Source organism: Ranitomeya variabilis, chromosome 2 (genome assembly GCF_051348905.1).
Source record: "Ranitomeya variabilis isolate aRanVar5 chromosome 2, aRanVar5.hap1, whole genome shotgun sequence".
In the NCBI taxonomy this organism is placed as follows: domain Eukaryota; kingdom Metazoa; phylum Chordata; class Amphibia; order Anura; family Dendrobatidae; genus Ranitomeya; species Ranitomeya variabilis.
In genome coordinates, this window is record NC_135233.1 from 1,114,951,482 (window position 1) to 1,114,963,820 (window position 12,339).

The 12,339-nt window shown below is 41.5% G+C and overlaps 1 protein-coding gene across 5 annotated transcripts in view; it reads left to right on the top strand.

Annotated features, from left to right (window-relative positions):
- The window catches only part of LOC143808876 (uncharacterized), a 986,487-nt gene that overhangs the window by 54,596 nt on the left and 919,552 nt on the right, over positions 1-12,339 (top strand). The gene's annotated exons all lie outside the window — the stretch shown is intronic.

The window sequence follows — 12,339 nt, forward strand, 5'->3', positions numbered from 1 at the left end:
AAACTCTTCTATATTTCTATTATCTGCTGAGTGGAGAGGTAAACTCTTCTATATTTCTATTATTATCTGCTGAGTGGAGAGGTAAACTCTTCTATATTTCTATTATTATCTGCTGAGTGGAGAGGTAAACTCTTCTATATTTCTATTATTATCTGCTGAGTGGAGAGGTAAACTCTTCTATATATCTATTATTATCTGCTGAGCGGAGAGGTAAACTCTTCTATATATCTATTATTATCTGCTGAGTGGAGAGGTAAACTCTTCTATATTTCTATTATCTGCTGAGTGGAGAGGTAAACTCTTCTATACTTCTATCATTATCTGCTGAGTGGAGAGGTAAACTCTTCTATATTTCTATTATTATCTGCTGAGTGGAGAGGTAAACTCTTCTATATTTCTATTATTATCTGCTGAGTGGAGAGGTAAACTCTTCTATATTTCTATTATCTGCTGAGTGGAGAGGTAAACTCTTCTATACTTCTATCATTATCTGCTGAGTGGAGAGGTAAACTCTTCTATATTTCTATTATTATCTGCTGAGTGGAGAGGTAAACTCTTCTATATTTCTATTATTCTCTGCTGAGTGGAGAGGTAAACTCTTCTATATTTCTATTATCTGCTGAGTGGAGAGGTAAACTCTTCTATATTCTATTATTATCTGCTGAGTGGAGAGGTAAACTCTTCTATATTTCTATTATCTGCTGAGCGGAGAGGTAAACTCTTCTATATTTCTATTATTATCTGCTGAGTGGAGAGGTAAACTCTTCTATATTTCTATTATTATTTGCTGAGTGGAGAGGTAAACTCTTCTATATTTCTATTATTATCTGCTGAGTGGAGAGGTAAACTCTTCTATATTTCTATTATTATCTGCTGAGTGGAGAGGTAAACTCTTCTATATTTCTATTATTATCTGCTGAGTGGAGAGGTAAACTCTTCTATATTTCTATTATCTGCTGAGTGGAGAGGTAAACTCTTCTATATTTCTATTATTATCTGCTGAGTGGAGAGGTAAACTCTTCTATATTTCTATTACTATCTGCTGAGTGGAGAGGTAAACTCTTATATATTTCTATTATCTGAGTGGAGAGGTAAACTCTTCTATATTTCTATTATCTGCTGAGTGGAGAGGTAAACTCTTCTATATTTCTATTATTATCTGCTGAGTGGAGAGGTAAACTCTTCTATATTTCTATTACTATCTGCTGAGTGGAGAGGTAAACTCTTCTATATTTCTATTATTATCTGCTGAGTGGAGAGGTAAACTCTTCTATATTTCTATTATCTGCTGAGTGGAGAGGTAAACTCTTCTATATTTCTATTACTATCTGCTGAGTGGAGAGGTAAACTCTTCTATATTTCTATTATTATCTGCTGAGTGGAGAGGTAAACTCTTCTATATTTCTATTATTATCTGCTGAGTGGAGAGGTAAACTCTTCTATATATCTATTATTATCTGCTGAGCGGAGAGGTAAATTCTTCTATATTTCTATTATTATCTGCTGAGTGGAGAGGTAAACTCTTCTATATTTCTATTATTATCTGCTGAGTGGAGAGGTAAACTCTTCTATATTTCTATTACTATCTGCTGAGTGGAGAGGTAAACTCTTCTATATTTCTATTATTATCTGCTGAGTGGAGAGGTAAACTCTTCTATATTTCTATTATTATCTGCTGAGTGGAGAGGTAAACTCTTCTATATATCTATTATTATCTGCTGAGCGGAGAGGTAAATTCTTCTATATTTCTATTATTATCTGCTGAGTGGAGAGGTAAACTCTTCTATATTTCTATTATTATCTGCTGAGCGGAGAGGTAAACTCTTCTATATTTCTATTATTATCTGCTGAGTGGAGAGGTAAACTCTTCTATATTTCTATTATTATGTGCTGAGCGGAGAGGTAAACTCTTCTATATTTCTATTATCTGCTGAGCGGAGAGGTAAACTCTTCTATATTTCTATTATTATCTGCTGAGTGGAGAGGTAAACTCTTCTATATTTCTATTATTATCTGCTGAGCGGAGAGGTAAACTCTTCTATATTTCTATTATCTGCTGAGTGGAGAGGTAAACTCTTCTATATTTCTATTATTATCTGCTGAGCGGAGAGGTTATCTCTTCTATATTTCTATTATCTGCTGAGTGGAGAGGTAAACTCTTCTATATTTCTATTATTATCTGCTGAGCGGAGAGGTAAACTCTTCTATATTTCTATTATCTGCTGAGTGGAGAGGTAAACTCTTCTATATTTCTATTATTATCTGCTGAGCGGAGAGGTAAACTCTTCTATATTTCTATTATTATCTGCTGAGTGGAGAGGTAAACTCTTCTATATTTCTATTATTATCTGCTGAGTGGAGAGGTAAACTCTTCTATATTTCTATTATTATCTGCTGAGTGGAGAGGTAAACTCTTCTATATTTCTATTATTATCTGCTGAGCGGAGAGGTAAACTCTTCTATATTTCTATTATCTGCTGAGCGGAGAGGTAAACTCTTCTATATTTCTATTATTATCTGCTGAGTGGAGAGGTAAACTCTTCTATATTTCTATTATTATCTGCTGAGCGGAGAGGTAAACTCTTCTATATTTCTATCATTATCTGCTGAGTGGAGAGGTAAACTCTTCTATATTTCTATCATTATCTGCTGAGCGGAGAGGTAAACTCTTCTATATTTCTATTATTATCTGCTGAGTGGAGAGGTAAACTCTTCTATATTTCTATTATTATCTGCTGAGTGGAGAGGTAAACTCTTCTATATTTCTATTATTATCTGCTGAGTGGAGCGGTAAACTCCTCTATATTTCTATTATTATCTGCTGAGTGGAGAGGTAAACTCTTCTATATTTCTATTATTATCTGCTGAGTGGAGAGGTAAACTCTTCTATATTTCTATTATCTGCTGAGCGGAGAGGTAAACTCTTCTATATTTCTATCATTATCTGCTGAGTGGAGAGGTAAACTCTTCTATATTTCTATTATTATCTGCTGAGCGGAGAGGTAAACTCTTCTATATTTCTATTATCTGCTGAGTGGAGAGGTAAACTCTTCTATATATCTATTATTATCTGCTGAGTGGAGAGGTAAACTCTTCTATATTTCTATTATTATCTGCTGAGCGGAGAGGTAAACTCTTCTATATTTCTATCATTATCTGCTGAGCGGAGAGGTAAACTCTTCTATATATCTATTATTATCTGCTGAGTGGAGAGGTAAACTCTTCTATATATCTATTATCTGCTGAGTGGAGAGGTAAACTCTTCTATATTTCTATTATCTGTTGAGTGGAGAGGTAAACTCTTCTATATTTCTATTATTATCTGCTGAGTGGAGAGGTAAACTCTTCTATATTTCTATTATTATCTGCTGAGTGGAGAGGTAAACTCTTCTATATTTCTATTATCTGTTGAGTGGAGAGGTAAACTCTTCTATATTTCTATTATTATCTGCTGAGCGGAGAGGTAAACTCTTCTATATTTCTATCATTATCTGCTGAGCGGAGAGGTAAACTCTTCTATATATCTATTATTATCTGCTGAGTGGAGAGGTAAACTCTTCTATATATCTATTATCTGCTGAGTGGAGAGGTAAACTCTTCTATATTTCTATTATCTGTTGAGTGGAGAGGTAAACTCTTCTATATTTCTATTATTATCTGCTGAGTGGAGAGGTAAACTCTTCTATATTTCTATTATTATCTGCTGAGTGGAGAGGTAAACTCTTCTATATTTCTATTATCTGCTGAGCGGAGAGGTAAACTCTTCTATATATCTATTATTATCTGCTGAGCGGAGAGGTAAACTCTTCTATATTTCTATTATTATCTGCTGAGTGGAGAGGTAAACTCTTCTATATTTCTATTATTATCTGCTGAGTGGAGAGGTAAACTCTTCTATATTTCTATTATTATCTGCTGAGTGGAGAGGTAAACTCTTCTATATTTCTATTATCTGTTGAGTGGAGAGGTAAACTCTTTTACAGTGGGTACAGAAAGTAATCAGACCCCTTTACATTTTTAATTCTTTGTTTCATTGCAGCCATTTGTTAAATAAAGTTCATTTTTCCACATTAATGTCCACCCTGCACCCCATCTTGACTGGAAAAAACAGAAATGTAGAAATTTTTGCAAATTTATTAAAAAAGAAAAACTGAAATCTCATATGGCCATAATTCTTCAGCCCCTTTGCTCAGTATTGAGTAGAAGCCCCTTTTGACCTAGTACAGCCATGAGTCTTCTTGGGAATGATGTAACAAGTTTCCCCCCTGGATTTGGGGATCCTCGGCCATTCTTCCTTGCAGATCCTCTCCAGTTCCGTCAGGTTGGATGGTGAACGTTGGTGGACGCCATTTTCAGGTCTCTCCAGAGATGCTCCATTGGCTTTAGGTCAGGGCTCTGGCTGGGCCGGTCAGGAATGGTCACAGAGTTGTTCTGAAGCTGCTCCTTTGTTATTTTAGCTGTGTGCTTAGGGTCATTGTCTTGTTGGAACCTTCTTTCCGAGTCTGAGGTCCTGAGCACTCTGGGAGAGGTTTTCATCCAGGATCTCTCTGTACTTGGCCGCATTCATGTTTCCTTCAATGACAACCAGTCGTCCTGTCCCTGCAGCTGAAAAACACCCCATAGCATGATGAGGCCCCCCACCATGTTTCACTGTTGGGATTGTATTGGGCAGGTGATGAGCAGTGCCTGGTTTTCTCCACACGTGCCCGCTGAGAGTTATCACTAGTGATGAGCGAGTGTACTCGTTTCTCGGGTTTTCCTGAGCACGCTCGGGTGGTCTCCGAGTATTTGTTAGTGTTTGGAGATATAGTTTTCATTGCCTCAGCTGAATGATTTACAGCTATTAGCCAGGCTGAGTACATGTGGGGGTTGCCTGGTTGCTAGGGAATCCCCACATGTAATCAAGCTGGCTAGTAGCTGTAAATCATTCAGCTGAGGCAATGAAAACTATATCTCCAAACACTAACAAATACTCGGAGACCACCCGAGCGTGCTCCGGAAAACCCGAGCAATGAGTATATTCACTCATCCCTAGTTATCACCAAAAAGGTCTATCTTCATCTCATCAGATCAGACAATCCTATTTCTCATAGTCTTTGTTTTTTAGCAAACTCTATGCGGCTTTCATATGTCTTGCACTGAGGAGAGGCTTCAGTCGGGCCACTCTGCCATAAAGGCCCGACTGGTGGAGGCTGCAGTGATAGGTGACTTTGTGGAACTTTCTCCCATCACCCTACTGCATCTCTGGAGCTCATCCACAGTGATCTTGGGGTTCTTCTTTACCTCTCACCAAGGCTCTTCTCCCATGATTGCTCAGTTTGGCTGGACAGCCAGGTCTAGGAAGACTTCTGGTGGTCCCAAACTTCTTCCATTTAAGGATTATGGAAGCCACTGTGCTCTTAGGAACCTTGAGTACTGCAGACATTCTGATGTAACCTTGGCCAGATCTGCGCCTTGCCACAATTCTGTCTCTGAGCTCCTTGGCCAGTTCCTTTGACCTCATGATTCTCCTTTGGTCTGACATGCACTGTGAGCTGTGAGGTCTTATATAGACAGGTGTGCGCCTTTCCAAATCAAGTCCTATCAGTTTAATTACACACAGCTGGCCTCCAATGAAGGAGAAGAACCATCTCAAGGAGGAACACAAGGAAATGGACAGCATGTGACTTACATATGAGTGTCTGAGCAAAGGGGCTGAAGACTTATGGCCATGGGATATCTCAGTTTTCCTTTATTTATTAAATTTGCAAAAATTTCTACATTTCTGATTTTTTTCAGTCAAGATGGGGTGCAGAGTGGACATTAATGAGAAAAAATGAACTTTTTTGAATTTTGCAAATAGCTGAAACAGAGTGAAAAATGTAAAGGGGTGTGAATACTATCTTTACCCATGTGATCTACCAGCTCATGAAGACCTTTTGGATGGATGGTATCTCGTTTGTTTGTCCAATACACTTCTCTCCTATTTAGACCCTGTAATCTATTTGGGGTGTCCGCTGGTACGTGATCTATGGGTGTAACTCGTATTGGGGCTTATTCCCATGTTTTTCAGAACAATGTGGAGATAAGCCACGTTTCAGATAACCCTTGGAGATGTTGTGTCTGTGAGCTAATCCTTAGATGTAGAGGCTGTGTGGTGCGTCCCACATATTGGTTCCCACAGCAACAATCAATCAGATAAATCACACTGGATTGGCATGGTAACTTACCATTAATGTCATATACTCTCTCACTATTGGAGTGAAAAGTATTCCCATGATCACTGATCCAAAAGCAACACAAGCATTTTTTATTTTTACATTTGAAGGAACCTCTTAGAGCAGGGGTGGGGAACCTCAGGCCCCAGGGCCATTTACGGCCCTCGATGACCTTTTATCAGGCCCCGGGCAGATTCTCTGGGACCGCATTCTTGGGCAGGGAGCTGTATTTCGATTGCCACCAGCTCATTAATTTCTTCTTGCTCTGTTATCAGACACACACAGTGCTCACTACTGAACACTGAAGGGCATGCAATGAAAGATTACGTCCTGACACCAGTGCCAGAGTCAGGATGGACTTCGTGGGCAGAGTTTGTACGGCCCCCGAAGGACGGGATAAATATCCAAATGGCCATTGGCGGAAAACATATTCCCCACCGCTGTCTTCGAGGCTTCTGTGAGGTGCTGATTCCTCTGATTCCTGCATTAGGGGCTTTTTGGACACCCCCCCCCCCCCAATCCCTAATTCTGCTGGGGGTTAAAATGTTTTTCCGGGATGGTGCCCTCCTGAAGGTAACCACTGGTCTAGTTGGTAATACTTTCTGACAGACCGGGTCATTTAGTAGAATCTTCCAATGCTTCTGTGTTATGTTCCTGATGGTGCTATTCTGGGCAGAGAAGGTGGTGATGAAATTAGTGGTATTAAACTCTGTCCCGTGTATTAACTACTTTGTGAAATTCCCTTTGCCTCTGCGTATCTTTTTTATTAGTTTTTGGGGTATTCACGCTCTAAGAATCTCTCTCTTAGACATTTGCTTTGTTCCTTATAATCTTTTAGTTGGTACAATTTTTCCTCATTCGTTGATACTGATTGTTGGGTACCTTTGTCAGCCATTTGTTGTAATGGTTACTTTTGTAGTGTACATAGCTGTTGGGGTCAACTTTTTTGAAAAAATTCTTTATTATTTTACCTTTGTCATCATGTTTTATCGTTGGATCCAATAAAGTTGATCTCCATCTTACTAATCTCAGGTTTTAGTTCAATTCTCCAATTGTTGCCCATGATTATTTACAGGAACTCGAATACTGTGTTATTATAAAAACATCATCTATAAACCGCTTATAGACTATAATATCATCCCTGAAGGTATTATTGAAAACATGCCAGGACTCGTAGGTGGCCAGGAATAAGTTTGCATACGTGGGTGCCACCCTCGAGCCCATGGCTATGCCCCGTTTCTGATGGAAAACCTTCCCCTCGAACGTGAAATGATTGTTATTCAAACTGAAGGACATGCCTCTCATGATGAAATCCTTTTGGATTGCCGGGGTCCAATCGTCACCAGCGACAAACAGTTCAAAACATTCCAGACCTATCACATGGTCAATGTTCGTGTATAGTCCTGTTACATCCATGGATATAAATAAATACAACTTAAAAAAATGGTTTTTGAAATTTTTTTCTTATAATTGAGGCCTAATTTTTATGTTGTTTTCATACTTTTTATCTCTAAAATCAGTGGGAAAATAAAGGAAATTCTTGTCTGCTTCTACATTTTTATTTTATGGGCAGTAAGGACCACTGGAATACATTGTTAAATTTGTTGTCCTGTCCGTGACCATTCTTTTTATATATTGGACACATTTAGTTTGTTTTTCCCTCCGTGTTGGATCTGGTAACAGTAGTTCGGCTTTACTTTTATTCCACACATTGTGATTCCCCCATAAAGTAATAGAAGACCTTTGAGCGGCATTTTATTATTATTATTAAGGTTGAAGGAAGACTTTAAGTCCATCTAGTTCAACCCATAGCCTAACCTAACCTGCCCTAACATGTTGATCCAGAGGAAGGCAAATAAAAATCCATGTGGCAAAGAGTAAGCTCCCATTGGGGAAAAAAATTCCTTCCCAACTCCACATACGGCAATCAGACTAGTTCCCTGGATCAACGCCTTATCAAGGAATCTAATATATATACCCTGTAACATTATACTTTTCCAGAAAGGTATCCAGTCCCCTCTTAAATTTAATTAATGAATCCCTCATTACAACATCATACGGCAGAGAGTTCCATAGTCTCACTGCTCTTACAGTAAAGAATCCGCGTCTGTTATTATGCTTAAGCCTTCTTTCCTCCAGACGTAGAGGATGCCCCCTTGTTCCTGTCTCAGGTCTATGATTAAAAAGATCATCAGAAAGGTCTTTGTACCGTCCCCTCATATATTTATACATTAACATAAGATCACCCCTTAGTCTTCATTTTTCCAAACTAAATAGCCCCAAGTGTAATAACCTATCTTGGTATTGCAGACCCCTCAGTCCTCTAATAACCTTGGTCGCTCTTCTCTGCACCCGCTCCAGTTCAGCTATGTCTTTCTTATACACCGGAGACCAGAACTGTGCACAGTATTCTAAGTGTGGTCGCACTAGTGACTTGTATAGAGGTAAAATTATGTTCTCCTCATGAGCATCTATGCCTCTTTTAATACATCCCATTATTTTATTTGCCTTTGTAGCAGCTGCCTGACACTGGCCACTGAATATGAGTTTGTCGTCCACCCATACACCCAGGTCTTTTTCATTGACGGTTTTGCCCAGAGTTTTAGAATTAAGCATATAGTTATACATCTTATTACTTCTACCCAAGTGCATGACCTTACATTTATCCCCATTAAAGCTCATTTGCCATTTATCAGCCCAAGCTTCTAGTTTACATACCGTATATACTCGAGTATAAGCCGACCCCCCCTAATTTTGCCACAAAAAACTGGGAAAACTTATTGACTCGAGTATAAGCCTAGGGTGGAAAATACAGCAGCTACCGGTGAATTTCAAAAATAAAAATAGATGCTCCATACCGTTCATTATTGCCCCAAAGGAGGTTCCATATAAAGCTGTGCCATATATAATGCTCCATACCGTTGATTATTGCCCCATAGATGCTCCATATATAGCTGTGCCATATAGCAGTGATTTTCAACCTTTTTTGAGCCGCGGCACACTTTTTATACTTAAAAAATCCTGAGGCACACCACCAACCAAAATGGCACAAAATGGTGCGTCCAGGTTTGAGATGAAAGTCTGCAGTCATTCTATGTGACTGCAGGCTTCTGAATTCTCACAGCGCAAGCACTGCACACTTTCAGGATTCTCTCTTGCCGGTGGCCAGAGTGGACGGTCATGACAGCACAAGTATGTGATTTGGATACTTCTGGTCACATTCTAACTAGACGTGTCCGGACTCAGTCAATTCATTTTCATTGAATGAGGCCACACATGTCTAGTCAGCACGTGACCGCATGTATGTAAATCACCAACATCAGAGAATTATGATAGCAGTGTGCACTGTGAGAATTCAGAAGTCTGCAGTCACATAGTATGACTGCAGACTCATCACAACCTTGGACATCCCCTTTAATGTTCCTAACAAATAAAAATGAGAATTAGTATCACAAAAAAAACACATTTACATCCAGGTACCTGATAGATGCCGTTGTTTGTGGAGTCGCCTCTTTCTTTTCATCTTCACCTTGTCCAGATGCCATGATGACTCTTCTCATCCACCGGCAGAGCTCGTTTCTGCAGACTTCCATCTTCTCCTGTCTTCTGCAGCACATCCCGACACAACACCCTTAAAGATAGCAGTGTTATTATAATGCTCCGGAATAACAATATCTGCCCTAGGCTGAGCCTCTGAGTAAATAATTGCCCCTCACTTTATTCCCAGCACATATGACCCTCACTGTCCCTCTTATGGTACATGCCATCCACACTACCCTCTCTCTCTTTTCCATACTTCACACTGCCTTCTCATATGGTGTCCCTCATAGAGAGCCCAGTCTCTCTACTGTGCCCCTTCATTACACTCCTCCTACTTGGCATACTGTCTCCTCCTGGCTGTTACCCTCACACTACTCAGTATCTATTATGTGTCCACTCACACTTTCATCCCCCCATACTGTCTGCACACATTTCTAATAGCCTCCTCCTGTACATCCCCCCCCCTGCTAACATACCCCTTTGCTCTCTCCATATTTCCTCCTCACACATTCCCCCCTCACACATTCCCCCGACTCCCCATACTGTCCTCACACCTCCCATCACCGTTGCTCCCAGTACTGTCAGCACACATTTTTCCCCTCGCTACTGTGTCCACCCCCATCTCCCCACTCACCCCCACAGAATATATCCACTGCCCTTCCGATAGAATAAATCCATCCCCTTCCACAGAATAAATGCACCCTGCCCCACACATGCTAAATAAATTCCAGCCCCCCCCCACGTACACACTGAATAAATCCCCCACACACACTGAATAAATCCCCCCACACTTAATAAATCCCCCCACACACTGAATAAATCCCCCACACACACTGAATAAATCCCCCCACACACTGAATAAATCCCCCCACACACTGAATAAATCCCCCCACACACTGAATAAATCCCCCCACACACTGAATAAATCCCCCCCCCACACTGAATAAATCCCCCCACACTTAATAAATCCCCCCACACACTTAATAAATCCCCCCACATACTCCCCATAAACCCACCCCACGCTGAATCTTCGGTGTCTTCAGCTCCACAGCACAGGAGCACTTACCACCAAGTCTCTTCTTTCTCCTGCGCGCCGGATAGTGACGTCAGCAGCGTGATCACATGACTTGATCACGCTGCTGGCGTCGCTCTGACCCGGCAGTCAGAGCCTCAATTGTACTCGCAGCTGGTAGATGTCTGCGAGTACAATTGATCTCCGGGAGCCGGCGCTCTGCAGCTTCTCTGTGCCGGCTGTCAGCTTGACAGTCGGCACAGAGAACAGCTGACTCCCGTTCCCCGCGGCACACCCGACCATGTGTCGCGGCACACTAGTGTGCCGCGGCACACTGGTTGAAAAACACTGCCATATAGAATGCTCTGCACTGTTCATTATGGCCCCATAGATGCTCCATATAAAGCAGTGTCATATATGCTCTGCACTGTTCATTATTGCCCCATAGATGTGCCATATAAATCTGTGCCATATATAGTGCTCTGCACTGTTGCCCCATAGATGTGCCATATAAATCTGTGCCATATATAATGCTCTGCACCGTTGCCCCATAGATGTGCCACATAAATCTGTGCCATATATAACGCTGCTGCTGCAATAAAAAAAAAAAAAAACACATACTCACCTCTCTTGCTTGCAGCTCCTCAGCGTCCCGTCCCAGCGTCTCTCCGCACTGACTGATCAGGCAGAGGGCGGCGCGCACACTATATGCGTCATCGCGCCCTCTGACCTGAACAGTCAGAACAAGAGGACGCGAAGACGGAGCGGCGCCCGGCGGGTGGAACGTGGACAGGTGAATATAAAATACTCACGTAGTCCCGGCGATCCTGGCGCTCCCCCTGCCTGTCACACTGTCTTCGGGTGCCGCAGCTCTTCCTCTGTCAGCGGTCACCGGCACCGCTGATTAGAGAAATGAATTTGCGGCTCCACCCGCATGGGAGTGGAGTCCATATTCATTTCTCTAATGAGCGGTCCCACGTGACCCCTGTACAGGGGACGAGCTGCGGCACCCGAAGACAGTGTGACAGGCAGGGGGAGCGCCAGGATCGCCGGGACTAGGTCAGTATGCCTCAGCGCCCTCTCACCCGCCGACCCCACCGCCGACCGTGACTCGAGTATAAGCCGAGAGGGGCATTTTCAGCCCAAAAATTTGGGCTGAAAATCTCGGCTTATACTCGAGTATGTACGGTAAATCATCCTGTAATATAAAATTGTCCTCCCCTGTATTGATTACCCTGCAGAGTTTAGTGTCATCTGCAAATATTGAAATTCTACTCTGAATGCCCCCTACAAGGTCATTAATAAATATGTTAAAAAGAAGAGGGCCCAATACTGACCCCTGTGGTACCCCACTACTAACCGTGACCCAGTCCGAGTGTGCTCCATTAATAACCACCCTTTGTTTCCTATCCCTGAGCCAACTCTCAACCCACTTGCACATATTTTCCCCTATCCCCATTATTCTCATTTTATGTATCAACCTTTTGTGTGGCACCGTATCAAAAGCTTTGGAAAAGTCCATATACACTACTGGGTTCCCTTGGTCCAGTCCGGAACTTACCTCTTCATAGAAGCTGATCAGATTAGTCT